At 35.1% G+C, this 17,312-nt stretch overlaps 1 long non-coding RNA gene across 2 annotated transcripts; it reads right to left on the reverse strand.

Moving 5' to 3' along the window:
* Window positions 1–11,318: 11,318 nt before the first annotated feature.
* On the reverse strand, window positions 11,319–16,423 carry LOC145795270 (uncharacterized). 2 transcript variants are annotated; one of them, XR_014335881.1, is made up of 4 exons: window positions 14,523–16,413; window positions 14,087–14,168; window positions 12,641–12,820; window positions 11,319–12,023 (listed from the first exon to the last, which is right to left on the reverse strand). It is a non-coding gene; the product is annotated as an uncharacterized LOC145795270 (long non-coding RNA). The 2 variants fall into 2 exon arrangements; XR_014335880.1 differs by lacking the exon at window positions 11,319–12,023 and having other exon boundaries at window positions 12,414–12,820; window positions 14,523–16,423.
* Between the last annotated feature and the right edge of the window lie 889 nt (window positions 16,424–17,312).

Genomic DNA, 17,312 nt, shown 5'->3' on the forward strand with positions numbered 1-17,312 from the left:
TTACTGCTCAATGAAAGGTGGTTAATGTTGATAGATGTGTAAATGTATATTAAAATAGAAGAAATTGTAGTTTTTCACTGTTCATTTAGATTGAACAAGCTGTTATTCAATATAATTTAGTAGTTTCAGGTAAAAATCATTAGTATTTGTTTTAACCAAGTTCTTATTTAATATAATTTTTCATTGTTCATTTAGATTGATTTAGTAGTTTCTGGTAAAAATCATTAGTATTTGTTTTAGACAAGCTGTTATTCAACCATTCAAATTTCCTATGATATGAATGATCCTTTTACCAGTAATTCAAACATCGTAAGTGGTTTATTCATAAAAGAAAGAGTTCATTATCAATGAAATAACCGTTCAAATTTCGTATGATATGAATGATTCTTTCGCTAGTAATTCAAACAACGTAGGTGGTTTATTCATACAAAAGAGTTCATTATAAAAGAGTACATTATTTGTAACTGTTGATTATTGATAACAAAAGAATTCTAATTAAAAATAGCTGTGTTTTTTTAATCGCTTAGTTTAGATTTTGCATCTAGCTATGGTTGAAATAGGGAATGGTTTGTTGTTTTCTGAAGAACTTGACAACTAAATTTGCTGGTGCAGAATATTAGAGATCCACAAAACTCAAGGGTTATCATTTGTTGTTGCAGTTTGTTTTTAGGCTCAGAGTCTTTCCATCTATCTTTGGATATTGCATGCAAATTACATTGAATCCTTTGGTAGTGATTTTTTGTGGAATCTCATTCGTCTCAATCTACTCAATTGCATTTATCTCAATCATTTCTTGGGGTATTAGTTTGTTTATTTTCATTATGATTAGTTTGATGCTTCATCAGCGACTCAATTTCTTCATTAGTGACTCAAAAAATTTAGTCTGTTTGTTGCTTTTAGATGCATTTATTGAAGATTTAATTTTTCTTTGAATAAAGATGTGGCTCAATCTTACATTATTTTAAATTGATTTTTCTTTGAATAAAGATCACCCAATTTCCATATAAATTTTTTTGTAATCGATATTATAGTTGTTATACATAACCGAAATTTTAATTGGATTTCTCTTGGTCAATGTTTGAATTGCCTATTTCTTGAAAACAACAAGCTTAATAGACTTCAAAATTTATTCAATCAAGTGCATGGTTGTTTTTTTTTAATTATTTATATATAAGTTTTTTTTAAAATTTTTTTAATGATAAAAGTTGGTTAATTGTGCAGGTAATGACATCGAGTTTGAATGAGATAACAGTTGGTGACCCCTTCCTTCACAATTTCATCAATCTCTAGCTAGGCCACACAACTTGCTTTGCCTTTTTTTTTTTTAAAAAAAAAAAATTATTTATTTATTTTTATAGATTTTCTTATTCACTGCTTCTTTGTGCCTTTTTCATTACATAATGAATTTTTCATCATTATTTTTCTTTTTCACGCGTACATTAACTAATAGCTAAGAATGATATAATGTAATGAGATCTATGAAGGATTTTATTTTGGCATCTTTCTAAGAAAGGAAATTGGTTGGTGCTCTTCAAAATAACTGTATTCTTAGCGTTACTCTTTGGATCATATGAGGGTTCCTCCATCCATATTTATGTTTGTTCTGTTTTTGATTTGATTTGGCTTAGGGAATACATACTTCTTAAAAATTTCACTTGTTATCACTTAAATAAATTGTTTAACAACATTTTTCTTTGTTGATTTTTGTGTCAGTTTTTGCTCCTTGTTCTTTGACCTTTATCACAACGATTTAATTGATATTATTATTTTGCTTTCGCTTTATTGTTATGATTAAGCCTTCTGATTTCGTTGTTTTTATCAAATAGATTCCAATCATCAAACTGAGTTTTCTGACTCTAAATCAGATACATAGCTTCTTGACATCATTCTAACCAAGGTATACATTTATCCTCCTTGTGTATTTTCTAGTGGTTTGTTTGGTTGCTGATAAAAGTGTAAAATGAAAAGGATTTTAATCTCTAAACATGAAAGTTTTCTTGTATAAGTGTGGTTTTAGATTCAGTTCAACACAAAACTAATATACAAGCTTTCCTCTTTGTTCCTCCCTGCCACCTCTCCCCATTCCCTTCCCTATCCATGCAACACCTTCCCCTGCCACACTTTCCCATTTCCCTCACGGCATGGCCCTTTCCCTGTCACCCTTCTGCTTGATTTGCTGCCTCTTCTACCACTGCTGTGACCCACTTGCTTTTCTTCATTCTTCTATCCTAGGTCAATTCTCTCTTTATCTCTCCCACGCGGTGGTGGGAAGTTGAAGAGGGCCTGGGTTGCTGTGGTGGGGGTTGGGTTGCAAGGATGGGATCATAGGTCACAATTGTGGGACAGATGGTTGTGGCGGTCGAAGTGGGTGTAAGTTAGTGAGGAATTATCCTATCTTTTAGGAATTTCAACTAGACACGAAACGTTTTTCTTCGGATGTCAATGAAACTTGACACACGTGACTAACTAGGCATAAATGAGTTGTAGGAAAAGGCGGGACTGGAAACCGATTCCCGATTTTTAATCTAGAGCCTAATTTCCATTTATGAATACTTGTCCTTTAGAAACTCTTTTTTTGAACTAGTTGACATACTAAAATGCTCAAACAACGTCGAATATTAATGAAACTCGACACACACGACTAACTAGGCACAAATGACTTATAGGAACATATGAGTCTCGAAACTGATTCCTGGTTTTGAATCTAGAGTCTAATTCTCATTTGTGAAAACTTGTCCTTTAAAAACTCTTTTTCCGAACCAATTGACACACTAAAATGCTCAAACGGCGTCAGATGTCAAAGAAACTTGACACACATGACTTACTAGGCACAATTGACTTGGAGGAAAAGATGGGACTCGAAACTAATTCTCGGTTTTGAATCTAGAGCATAATTTTTATTTGTGAAAACTTGTCCTTTAGAAACTCTTTTTCTGAGCCAGTTGACACACTAAAATGGTCAAATGGAGTCGGATGTCAAAGAAACTTGACACACACAACTAACTAGGAAAGCCTTGTCAGAAAAGATGGGACTCGGCCTCTTGATATTGATTATGTGTTCTTGTTTTGTGTCACCTATATTGCCTTTTGTTATTGTTAATCTCACATCTGTTTCATGTGTACTAGCATGAACTCCTAGGGGTTGCTGTGTTTGTGTTTAAGCACAATTGTTTGGCTAACTTCTTGTTTTGTGTTTATTCGATTATTGTTAGATTATAGTGGAATGTGTTCAATCAATGCATGATTTTAATAGTATTATCATTGTAAGATGTAATTAAAGTTTCTTTGGATAGTTCACGTACACCAATAGTCCAATTGGCGGAGGGACTTTTTATTAGGGATGATCCGTTGTGTGAAATTGATGGAGTTCCAATTGAGCTCGAATATTGTAAATTCTTGGTCTTAAAAGCAAAAAAGTTGAATGCTTGTTTGGAAACACCATCCCGAGGTCTAAGAATAGTTGGAGAAGCTATTGGAAGATACATTGTGTGACGTTTGATTCATTTATATGTTACAATCTTATTTCATAATTTCATTGTTGAAATAAATATAAAATGTTTTATATTTTTTGTAAGCTTGAAATTAATTTTATTGTAAATAATTATTTTTTTTGTTTCTTTTTGTAGATGCTACCATATTGAGCACCTGATGATATCTTCGCATATCGATATCGAAGCTTACTATTGATACTAAAACAAGTTATAATATATATATATATATATATATTTATTTGTACTATCGATACTTTTGATTTGTTTTAGATATAAATTTGAGTTATTAAATTATCAAAAAATATTAGTATTGTTGGATGATGTTTTATATATTTTTGTAAAGAATGTTTGGTTGAAACTGTATTGTTATAGGGTACATATATACATATATATATATATATATATATATTATTCGTATATATGATTTTGTGAATGTGAATGTGAATTTGTGTGGATGTGGATGTATTTTGTTTTAGAAAATATTAATAATTTGTACAAGGAATGAATTAACAAAATATATATTTATTTTATGAAAATAATTTTTTTGCGACAGTAATAAACCGTCGCTAATGTAATCATCATTTCCTTGCATTTTATTAACGACGGGTTAACCTGTCATATATACATATTAGTTCCATCTTTAGCAACGGTTTAAACTGTCGTGAATACATTATTGATTTAATTTTGTTTTTTTGCAACGTTTAAGACCGTCGCTAATAATACTTTTCGTGACGTCAACTACCATCTCTAAAAAAAAATTTGGCGATGGCAACCAAAATCGTTGCTAAAAGTGATGTTTTTCCTACTTTTTCGTGACAGGTTAAACCGTCGCAAAAACCATTGTTTTACCGTCGTTACAAGAAAGTGACGGTTTGTAACCGTCGCAGATACCTCTTGTCACTCCCCTTTCGCCACCCCCCATTTCCCGTCGCTACTCCGTCGTAAAAAGTCTTTTGTGATGATATGTGGACCTTTTGTGATGTTTGAGACCGTCACAAATATTTCAGTTTTTAGTAGTGAAACTAACAATTACCTAATAAAAACTTAACAATTAGTATAGTAGGTATAGCAGATAATTATCACAATAATATCAGATGAATATTATAGTAAAAGCAAATTAAAGAGACGAGGGAAAAGAATGCAAACAAGATTTATAGTGGTTTGGCTTTAACCAAGGCTACGTCTACTCCTCAAACTTCACTTGAGTTTTTTCATTATGCTTCCAGCTTCACAGGGGTGTTAGCAACTTCATATACATTAAGCAATCCTCCACAAATTTTCTATTTTCACAGAGGTGCTTGTAACTTCATACACATGGAGCAATCCTCCACAAATTTTCTAGCTTTATAGGAGTGCTAGTGACCTCTTACAAGATGAGTGTTTTTGCTTTCAAAGAAAGCTACAACAATAACCTCTCAAAGATAGATATAAAATGTTAACTCTTAGATTTTTCTGTAAAACCTCTCAAAGGAAAATAGGCATAAGGCTTAGGCTCAGTGTATGTGTTACTGAAAGCTTAAGGCTAAGGCTCAATGAATAATTTACTGAAGACGGATGATAAACTTGGATGTAGAACAGTTTAGGAACTCAGATAATAGAGAATAAATGATTGATGAAGGATGTGAAAATGTTTGGCTCGTTGTCTCTGTTCTCTTCTGTTTTTTACACTTCACCTCTTAGAGCTCTATATATAACATGTATATAACAGAGGTGAGTGCTTTGTTCTTCTGACAGTGCCCATTCCTTTTCTTTCCATTGGTGCTGACTGAGATAATATTTATAAGTCAATGTCAGCCTTTGTCCATAGCACATGTGAGTTTTGCCTGTTGGAAGATGGATGAAATGATGGAAAATCTTTTCTTTTTCTCAACTCAGTAGCTATCTGTTGCAGAGAATATTACATACAATGGTCGTCCACCTGGATGTCCAAAGTCATCATTTACACCAGGTGGTCATCCACTCGGATGTCCACCCAGATGTTCCCCTAGATGTCCTCTCGGATGTCCTCTGCAAAGTTGGAGCAAACTAGGCAAGACTTCCCCAACCGGTTGTCCCCCCGGACGTATGGCTGGTCGACTAGTCGATCGACAACCCAGGGGTGGACCGACCACCTTGCTTTGTTGCTCTTGTTGTTGCTTTCTATTGCCTTGTTCTATACCTATTTAATCTTCATTTTAACCTCCAAATAACATAATTAACGCAAAGTGAAGATAGATTTATAATGATTAAATCAAATAATAAGTTTCCAATTATAATCCACTCTTCAAAATAAATCAAAACATAAATTCAATAATCATCAAAATTCATGTTATTTATGCTATGACTAACAATGTCAAACTTAGAGTTTAACAACTTGGTAGTTCTAATCATTTCATTGTCACTACTAATAATGAGCATGCCATCAACATATAGACACAAAATGACATAACATTTGTCAGTACTTTTGACATATACACAAATGTCACACTCGTTGATTATAAATTCACTCGACAATGTAGCTTGGCTTTTTCGTGCCCCCATTCGGAAACTCGAAAAGAAACCCTACAGTTCGGACTCCCGCGGTTCTAAATCTAATCTCACAAGTGCAATGTGAAATTGATAAACACCAAAGAGTCTAAATCTGGCAAATCGTTTTAGAAAATTGATTTTGAATCAAAAGTGCCAAAATTGGACTGCTTTGTCAGATACAGAGTCGCCACCTAAATATTTTATTTTTGAGAAAATTTAAGAAACATATGACTCGTGCCAAAGGCCACATGTTCGTCATCACCAAAGTTGCCTCGGCTTGGGAACTTAGGTACAAGAGAGGAAGGTCATGAATTAAGCACCCCTGCTTGTCTGATCAAAGATCGGCCACTACTAATCATGATATGATTTTTTATAAACATTATGTGCTCTTATTCCGGTCATTAAGCTAGCATTACTATGTGATGCGCACAAGCAAATATAGACTAGTTTGCTCAATTTGGAGCAATCAACTTATGTTTGTTTGTGAAAATGATTTGAATTTGCCACCTCAAGTGGGCTTAAAGTTTGCGGATTTGCCACCAAACATAGTGGGCTTAAAACTGATTTGCCACTCAACAAAGTGGGCTTAAAACATACATTTGTTGAATCGTTCCAATTTAAACAACAAGCCTTCATCCACATGCATTCATATAGTTTAGCAAGTAAGCATTTAGCCTCATGGCAAGCATGCTAATCATGGCAACATTCACTTTCATGCGAGTATGCTAAAGCATAAAAACTCACTTAGTACTCCAAGCTAAGAAGATTTGAGTTAGAAAACTATGCATGATTCCTAACTATACAAGAAGCCTAATGCAACACATGCAAAGAATGTAATTAATAGGCTCGGCTACTAATATGGCATATGGATTGATTTGGTAATATGCGGTTAAACACGTATTCAAATAAAATATTGAAATGACAATGAAGTTTGAATAATGCGCCGAGCCTTGCTGCATGCAATACGAATGAATTGATGCAAGAATAAGATACACGCATGCACGCACACTTATTATAACATTACGCCCTCACCAAGGAGGGTCCGAATGAAATTAGCTAAGCTATACTACTTAACTAATTATTACAACACTTGAATTAATTAACTAAACTAATTTAATTAATTATTACAACACAAATTAATTAGCTACAACTAACTAATTAAATAATTACAACACAAACTAATTGAATTACAACATAGGCTAATCATAGGCTAATTAAATTAAACTAATTAACAAGATAACTTGTCTCGGAATGCGAGGGAGGCCCATGCATGCTTGGTTTCCACTCGAAGAATATCCGTTGTCTGCCCCCGAATGCCTCTGTTTGCACAACCCTTGCACTATTTCCTTCTCCAGATCAACTCCGCCATGCTTTACAAGCACACTGCTAAAAAATCACTGGTGGCCGGCAGGCCACCACTAAGGGGTTGCCGTCTAACACTGGGGGGTTGCCGGCCAGTATCAGTGGCCGGCAGGCCACTGATGAGACACCATTTTTGCTGTAACAGAGAGAGCAAGCAAGGCAAAGAAGGGGTATTCTCATAGGTTATTTGTGCTCTGTATCCCTCCTTATCATCAAGACAATCTCAAAGGAGTGATACACTTGGTTCCAAAACCATTAATCAAGCAATTTCATTGCATGATGGCCAAAGATTCAAGTTGTACAATTTCACTAAATGCACAAACATAACCAACAAGACCGTCACCCTATCATACATGATCAAGGGCAAAAGAGATCTAGGAAATTTGGCACAATTCATCACTTTGAGTATGAAATGTCCCAATTTTTCTTGTGTTCAATTAACGTCTGATTGAACACCTCAAAACATGACCAATTTCTTATCTTGCACACTTTTAGTTTCAATTTGTTTACCCATTTTAATTACCTTTCCATTCTTTAACCAAAGAAGTCCATTGGTGATTTGTCCTCAAACGGAAAGAGGGCTCAAATCACAAGTTGCTTTGGGCATGAAAGAGGTATCACACTATTGGTAATGAACCCCCTAAGGGATTAAACCATTAAGTGTAGCACCTCCATTTCACACTTAGGCAAACAAGTGGCTTGAAACCACTTTCAAAGCAAAACAAAAGAGTGAAGAAATGAGGGGGATTGCAGAGATTATAAGTGTTGAAATGAAGTGAGAAAAGCACTAAAACATGCAATCAACTCAAACAAGTGGTGCCTAAAGGCCTAAAACACCTGGCTTGTGAGGACTATTGCACTACAACTATACAATACAAGACCTAAATGACTTAACCAGCCAAAAATAGAGTTCCAACAGTCCAAAAAAGAGCCTAAATCATACTGGAATTAAGCTACAAATTGCTAGAAAAATAGGCTAACACATAGAGCTATCTAGGCTAGCAAACAAGACACAAGGAGGGGAGGCTAATCCTTCCAATTTTGGACTTCAAAATATGTTTTTTTTTTTTTTCCACTAAAAATACTTTGAATTTCAATGCTCAAAGGCCCAAAAAAAGACGATTTGAAAATGGGAAACAAAGGTGAAAAAGTCTTGGAGACAAGGAATAAAGAAGGGTGAGACACCCCTCTAACCTTGAGTGGCCTAAAACACCAATTTCAGCTCACAAAAACAAAGTTTTTTATGACTCAAAAACAGCCCATAAACAGTTGAAAGAGATGGAAAAACAAGTATGCAAAACAAGTGTAAAAGGGGAGTGTTATACCTCTTGAAGCAAGCAACAATTTTAGGCACAAATTCAAGTCAAAAAAACCTTCTAAAGCTCCAACAAGACCTTAATGGACCTCAGCTCAAAGGTGATCAATATTGGTCAAGGATGTGTATGCAAGAGTGATATAACTAGGCAAGTGTGCATAAAATTGCAAGAGAGAGAGAGAAATCTATAGAGAGAGATATTTTGGTACCAAATTTTATAACCTCAAAACCAATAGAGAAGGTCAAGTATATATAGAAAAATATGAGCCTCAGTTCGAAATATCTATATAGGGACAGGTGGAGCAATCTTGAAACAACTGGCACAAATATCTGCAAAATATCTATTTTTTAACATCAGTGGCCGGCCGGCCATCAATGGTGGACGAAAAAACACATTAGTGGATGGCACCCCCCCAAAAGTGGGTAAATCTACTCAAAAAAGGCCAAAATTTTCACTACTGGCCGGCAGGCCACTATTTGTGGCCGGCCACAAAAATTTATTTTTTGGCCCAATTTCAAACGGGCATATCTTCTTCATCTGGACTCCTTTGCAGGTCATTCTTGAGTCTAAATTGAAGCCCCAGAAGTCTACTTTCCAATTGTGGCAGCCTCACATCTACATTCTAAGTATGGAAAGAGATATGCTTGTTTTAGTGAAGGCTGCTTAGTTTTGTCCTAACCGGATTCATGCCTAACTTCTCCCAAACTAGTTTTCTTCCCTCCCCTTCTATTTTCTTCAAATGCAAACCTCTAAATAAGTTGTTTTGAAAGATTTTTCAAAGAGTTCACCTCTCTTTCATTTATTTTAACTTTGTCCTTGCTCGGTTTACCGAAAAGTGCAACATTTAACAAAATGCAAGTCTCGGAACATCGTAAAAATATTTTCAAAAATATTTTGAAAGAGAGGGTTTTAAGGTCTAAAATAATTTTGGTCAAAATAGTTTGCTCCAAAAAAAAAAAAAATAGGGTGTAAAGTTGGGATTTGAAGCTCCTCTTGCCGAAGAAATCGAACCTTTGCATAGCACAACTTTCATTATCGAGTGATCAACCTGAGGCGCCCAAGTCTTAAGGGTGGTCAAAAATGGGGTGTATACAGAAAAATTCAAACTTCTCATGCCAATTCTTAGGAGCTTACTTCAAACCATACAATGATTTGACAGGCTTATAGACTTTCTCACCTTGCCTTGGAATTGAGAACCCTTTGGGTTACTTCATGTAGATTTCTTCATTCAAATCTCCATTCAAGAAAGCTGTCGTTTTATCCATTTGATGTATCTCCAGACCATGCAAAGTTGTTATCGCAATCACCATGCTAATGGATGTTATCTTTGTCACAGGTGAATATGTATCAAAATTATCTAGGCATTCTTGTTACCTGTACCATTTGATAACTAGCATTGCTTTAAACTTATTAATTAACCCATCAACTTTCATCTTTCTTCTAAAGATCCACTTACAACCCAAAGGCCTACTACTTGGGGGTAGATTAACCAACTCCCAGGCATGGTTTTGTAAGATAGAGTTAATCTCACTTTTGATAGCTTCTTTCTATAAAGGACTTTTTGGCGAAGCCATAGGTTTGTGGAAAGTCAAAGGTTTTTTCTCTAACATATAAATTAAGAAGTTTAGACCAAAGGACTTAGAAGTTGTAGCCCTTGTACTTCTTCTTGGCTCTTCTAATTCCTCCACATGATCACTATCACTAGCAACTTTATCGGTTTCCTTCACAGAACTCGAATCCCCAAATTGGGTTTGGCAAGGAAATGCGTCTTCAAAGAAAGACACAGTCCTTGACTCCATGATGATATTCTTGTTTATATCTGAAATATCATATTTGTGCACAAAAAACCTATATGCACTATTATTTTGTGCATAACTAATGAATACTCAATCCATGGATTGCGGGCCTATCCTAACCGTTTGGTTATAGGCACGACCACCTTGGCAAGATACCTCCACATTCGTAAGAAAGTATATAAAGGCTTGTGGCCTTTTCATAATTCATACGGGGTCTTGTATACCTTTTTCTGAGGAATTTTTTTTTCAGAATATAATTTGCGGAGAGTATTGCTTCCTCTCACATAGTCTGTGGCAATCCAGAACTAATCAACATTGCATTAATCATTTCCTTCAACATTCTATTCTTCTGCTCAACAATGCCGTTTGATTGAGGGGAGTAAGGTGTTATGTTTTGGTGGATAATCCCATTTTGAGCTCAAGTCTCAATAAACGATGATTCATACTCACCACAACAATCACTTCTCAAAGTCTTAATCTTTCAGCTCAATTGATTCTCAACTTCATTCTTATAGAGAATAAATTTATCAATAGCTTCATCTTTACTCTTAAGCAAATACACATAACAATATTTAGTGCAATCATCAACACAAATAATAAAATACTTATTGCCCCCTCAGATTTGTATGAACTTCAAGTCACACACATCACTATGCACTAAATCCAATGGCTCAAAACTTCTTTCAATGGAATGAAACGAAGTCCTAGTCATTTTTGCTTTTACACAAGTTTTACACTTGTGATTCTTGAAAGATGGTATGTGATCTAAGTTGATTAATCTATGCAAAGAGTCAAAATTTACATGACCTAATCTACCATGCCATAAATTTGAAGATTCAAGCAAATAAGTTGAAGATGAAGCATTTTCATTAATCTTTGGGATAATTGTCATTACATTTAACTTGAACATTCCACCCGACAAATACTCATTTCCCACATACACTCCACTCTAGGTCAACATGACCTTATTGGATTCAAAAACTATATGGAAACAATGCTTACTTAGGAGGGACCCTGAGACTAGATTTTTGTGAATGTCCGGGACAAACATGATATCATTTAGAGTCAACTCCTTTCCTGAAGTCATCTTCAGGGCCACCTTGGCCTTTCTCTTGATGGTCAGGTTACAGAATTTTCCACGAACAACTTCTCGTTGTTTGTAACTGGCTCAAAGCTTGTAAACATCCTCTTCTTTGCACAGATGTGGCGAGTGGCACCAGTGTCCACCCATCATTCCCTCAGATTGAATCCCACAGATGCATATCATGTACATCTTGGGAAAGACCCTTCATTTTTTCCATGTGAGCACGAGCCTTATTCCTTCGACTTGCAGCAGTCAGTAGCCCTATGCCTATCACTTCCACAATTGAAGCACTTAACAGAAAACATAGGTTCTTGCGGTTTGTAGACCAGCCTCTTTGCAACACCACTTCCAGGCCCCAACTTCAAGTTTTTGTTCACCGATTGTTTTTCCTTTACCCCCAAAGACTGGCCATGCTCAGCTAAATTGGCCTTGATAGTGAGGGTACTCCCCATTTCTTCCTATTACACTACAATAAAAAAGGGTTTTTATGGCACCAAATGCATGCCGTGAAAACGATTCTATGACACGCAAGGTAAAGTCGTGTTATGGCCAATCATGTAAAGTCATTTACTTCAATGGCATGTTGTAGTATGTCGTTAAAAACCCTTTAACAGCGGATCTTATGCGTCGTGTTTGACTTTTTTACTACTTTTGCACAGTTTATTTAAGGGACAAACCACGATGTTCATTACTAGTCGTTGAATATTTAATACAATGACCTATTTTGCCTGCCGTAAATAGCTTTCACAGCATTTTTTGCATGAATATGCATATTTAAAAATAAAAAATAAAAAATAAAAATCAACAGGTTTTATTTCTCCTGTTCTGTAAATCTAAGAAAACATTACAAACAAGCTTCACAAATATATATATGTGCATTAATCAAACACCAAAATATTGTTTCAAACATCCATAAAAAACTATCCATAAGTTTTAAATATCCAAAAACTATCTATGCATTCCAAACCGTCTAAAAACTATGTTTCTAAACATAAGAAACTATCCCTAAGTTCAAAATCGTCCAAAATGTTCTAAATCATCCAAAAAAAACTATCATTAAGTTCTAAACCATACAAAATTTACCCAAATATCTTCTTGTGAGTGCACAATCATGGGCTGATTTAATTGCATCAATACTCGGCTTGTGTCCTCCATATCTTTGTATTAGGAAATTCCTAGCAGCTTCAATTTCATCTTCAAGAGCTTTCCTACTTATTTCAAGTCATTTATAAGGGTCCCTTATATTGATTCTGGGAAATATAACTGCACTTGACAAAACAATTACAGAGAATTTCATAAATTCAAGATTGCACAAATACTGTAATGCCTAGCATGCTTCAATAGAAAACCAAATGGGGGAAACCAAATGCGGGGCAATAATGTAGACAACAAGTAATAAGGTTTGACATACAAACAGTATACACCAATAGATAAGGAAATCAAGATTTATGCAAATGCAAATAGCATAAAACATTATCCCTTCTTTTTCTTGGTAAATTACCCAAAAAGAGGGGTAGCTAAGGATTGGATGCCCTATTTTAACTTTGCTTGAGTTCTATTTGGTTTTAAAATTAGCAGAACTCTAAACATATAAATACTTTAGAAGAAAAAAATCTACTAAATATTAAGACAATTTGTTTAAGGTGGACATGTCTGGATCTAATTTTGCCAGTTGTATTAGAGGCATATAACATTTCAATGGACGTGCTAGATGTCTAACGAAGAATCTGCTAAATATTATGACAATTTGTATTTGTTCCTTATTCAGCTTTTCTTTTATTCTCTACATGATGTGTGTATGTGTGCGAGTGTCTCATAGAGAAAGAGAGAGTGACTACTACAAACTTCTCTCCATTATTTTCGTCCTTCACTTACTCTCAATCCATGCTTGCAAAGAGATTATCTTCTTACAGAACTACTAGAAAAGCTTTCCAGTTAAAAGGATAGAGAATAACAACATTAAATGACACAAAAAAATCTAAGATAGGTCAGAATTCTTGAATTACAGCCACTGCTAAGCCAGCTTAATCTAGCTGGAAATGGTAATTTTGTTCAAGTTATTGGTGCACAATTTTGTATGCTAATTGTTAGTAATGACCAAGCTAGGCTCAGTAGAAGGAGCAAACATAAAGAGAACAACTAAAATACAAAAAGATGTCTTCATGTCTTTTGTTATTTTGCATCATCTTAAATATTCATACAAAGAGACACAAGTGTTGCTAAACTTGAAACAAATAGCTTCAGTTAGAAATTTCTAACATCTGAGAAATGCCAATTTATAAATCTCTTAAGATTCTTGATGAGGTGCTTTGGGCATCATTACCAAATCAAGATGACCATAAAGGAAGATTGTCAACTTAATGGTGAATACACATTTATTACATTTTGGATAGATTTTTCCTTCAAAAAACAATAAAACTAAATATTAAAACTTCCAAAGGATATCAGTTTATATGTAATTCTCATCTCACTTTAATGGCGGAATACATTCAGCTCATCATGAAAAAACAAAGTACGTAGTTTGTTCACCTTTCTACATGTTATAGGATCATCGAAGTAGAATAGAGGATAACCAACAAGCATCTCATACATTATAGCACCAACTGACCACCTGCAAGCAGGTTACTAGTTAGAGTACATAATAATTGTGTGAAAAATAGAAAATTTCACGAGTCATCCACCATATTGATGCGTTGTCAAAAGGTAAGTCACCTTGTCGCACTGAAATGCAAGTATCCAATAATAGAACAGAACTAGATTGTAAAGGTATCCAGTTAAAGGAGCCATAAATAACAGAGAAATCCTCATGGAATTGTTAATAACTACACAAAGGTGACAGACAACATGGTTGTGATGAATACAAAAACTAATGTATCTACATTTTTAGGTGAAGTTCAGATTCAACCTATCATTCAAGATTGTTTGATTCCATAGCACAGAAACAGTGAATAAAAAATTGACTTACTCTCTAGCAACATTAAGCCTCTAGTCATCTCCCCTTTCTAGGTTCACATTTTGCTGTTTTTCTTTGGCCAAATTCTCCACTTGAGTTTTGACACATTTTTCTTCCATATGCCTAAAAACTTTACACTTTGAGCACTTGAATGGAGTCCACAGGTATTCCACCCCAATCTCAACACTCCAATCTTCACATTTTATAAGAAAATCAGTAGGAAGAGAAGAGTCCAATCGTATTTCCACACATATTTTAGTAAACGAAATTCTATCCCCCTAAGCAGTTAATTTGTCCATGTGCAAAGGCTCACCTATAGCACTAGCAATCCTACTAAGCCCATCATCATCCCAATATTCTAAAGGAATGTTAAACAATTTAATCCAAATTGGGATTCTATCAAGCTTTTTCTTAGAAAGTTTCAGCATATTGTGCCACTTTTTCAGTACAAGAAAATGCCCCCCAAAAAATCAGGGTCCATCCTCAACAACATTAGAACTACTTTCCACGCAATCAAATAAGAAAAATAGAAAACCAGTGGTAGTAAACCAAACCTCCCTCAATCCCTTTTTCTTCCAAAGATTAAAAGCATAATTCCTCACATAAGTAAATCTTAAATTTCTCTCCAAAAAATGCCCAACCAAGCATGATTCCCATTTTTTAGTAACCTTCCTTTCAGGGAGTTCCACCACTATATCAGAATCTCTAATTAAAAGAGGAAAATACCTGAGCTTAATTGTTGATTTTTGTTGTTGTTCAAAAAAAAAAAATTTTTGTTGATTTTTTATTTAAAGTCACAACTGATGCCCAAGTCCTGTTCGGTTGAGCCTCCATCCATTTAGTTGGTTTCTCATGGTCCACCGGTAGCCCTGATCTCTGGTCTTGCATTCTACCACTGTGACCACCTCTAAATCTTTGCACCGTACCAGCCCTACCCCTTCCTAGCAAAAGGCTCCTCTACAATTCACGTATACTACCTACTCCCTTATCAATAATAGGATACCCTTTCGTAACAGCTACATCAGATTGGGGTAATTTGGACAACAAATTCCTAGCCCTAAGAATGATTAAGCTGTCTGGGACACTTCAAAATTTATCAAGCATTGCCTCTTCACTACCCTCCATTTCCATAATATTCGACCATTTGCGTCGCATGATGTAAACAGCATCTGCAGCCGGCGTAGATTCTGGCTGAATCAACTCCAAAGGAACTAACTCTTCATGCTTCACTCCCATTAGACTAGTTTTCATATCATTTAACTTATCACGAAGTTCCTCAATGGCTCTCAACTGCGTATAGATAACAGCAGGACTTGAAACCCTAATTTCATCAATCCATTGTTCTTGATTCATCATTCGTATCTCCGAACAAGGACCACTCATAGCTTCAACAAAGGAACTTGGACTTAGGATTTCAGATTGCGCCCTAATCGAAGCATTAGGGCTCATACCCATCATGATTTCAGAAGCCGAACCTAGTTTCTTACCCCCATTTTGCTTCGCGATGTCCATCAAGATTGCCAAATCACTCTCCGAAGACTATCATTCAAGGTGTGCGAGCTCCCCTTAGGTGTAGAAGTACCTTCAATCACTACTTCATCGATCAGCGTGTTTAAATCATGTAGATCAGATGAGAAATTGGCCATCATCAACGAAATATTGATGAGCGAAACCCTAGAAACTAAGGGGTGAGAGACGCTAGTGTTGTCGAGATACCCTCCAACGACAGTGTTGTTGAGATTTTGGAGAAGTTTGGGGAGGATGCCAGGGATAAGAGACGTCATTGTTGTTGTTGAAATAGGGCGGCGCCACCACAGCGTGATACATTTTTGGTGGTAATGGTTTTGAATGGTGGCCTAGGGTTTGTGCTTGTGTGAATGTTAAAGAGAAAGAGAAATAGGTGGAGAGTTACGCTATGTTTGGTAATTTAGGAGAGAAAAGAAAAGAAATGATTACTTAAGTAATAAGAGAAAAGAAAAGAAAAGAAATGATTGTAATTTTTCTCCTTTTTGTTTGGGTAAGTAAGAAATAAAAGAAAAGAAATGATTGTGATTTCTCTCCTTCTTGTTTGGTTAGATTTCATTAAGAGAAAAGAAAAGAAATTATTTTATGTTATATTACCAAAATAACCTTTTTATATTTTCAATCATTTTATTTCTTTTATTTTTACAGGGGTAAAATTGGTATTATGAAAATATAAACATTTGTGGATTTCTTTTCTCTCCCAATCTCTCCACTTTTGGGAAGATTGAAAATAAGGGTTATGAGAGAAATGAGTTTCTCTCCATTTCTCTCTATTTCTCCCCATTTCTCTCCACTTAAGATAACCAAACAAGGAAGAGAAATACATTTCTCTCTATTTCTTTTCTTTTCTCTCCAAATCACTCAATCCAAACACAGTGTTAGAGAAAGAGAGAAACATAAGGTTTTTTTTTAGTATGTTTTTGTTTTGGTGGTGATGGTTTTGATACATTTGTTTTTTTCTTTAATATGTTTTTTTTTTTTTTTGTTGGTGTTTGATGCTCAAAATTTTTATTTTGGCGGTACTTTTTTTTGGTCGTACCTTTCATGACAGCACTTGCGTGTCGTGGAAAGTGCAATATTTTAAACGACTGGCTTTTTGTGCGTCTTGGAAAGTGTAATTTTTAACGGTTGGCTTTTTGTGCGCCATGTAATGTTTAATATTTTTAGCAGCAGATGTACGCATGTCGTGTATAGTTGATGTATTGATGGCATGCCATATGCACGTCATAGAAAGTTTTATTATTTACGGCTAACATTGCAAGTCGTAAAAAAATCGTC

This window comes from Camellia sinensis, chromosome 7, assembly GCF_055761805.1.
Source record: "Camellia sinensis isolate YWXY chromosome 7, ASM5576180v1, whole genome shotgun sequence".
In the NCBI taxonomy this organism is placed as follows: Eukaryota; Viridiplantae; Streptophyta; class Magnoliopsida; order Ericales; family Theaceae; genus Camellia; species Camellia sinensis.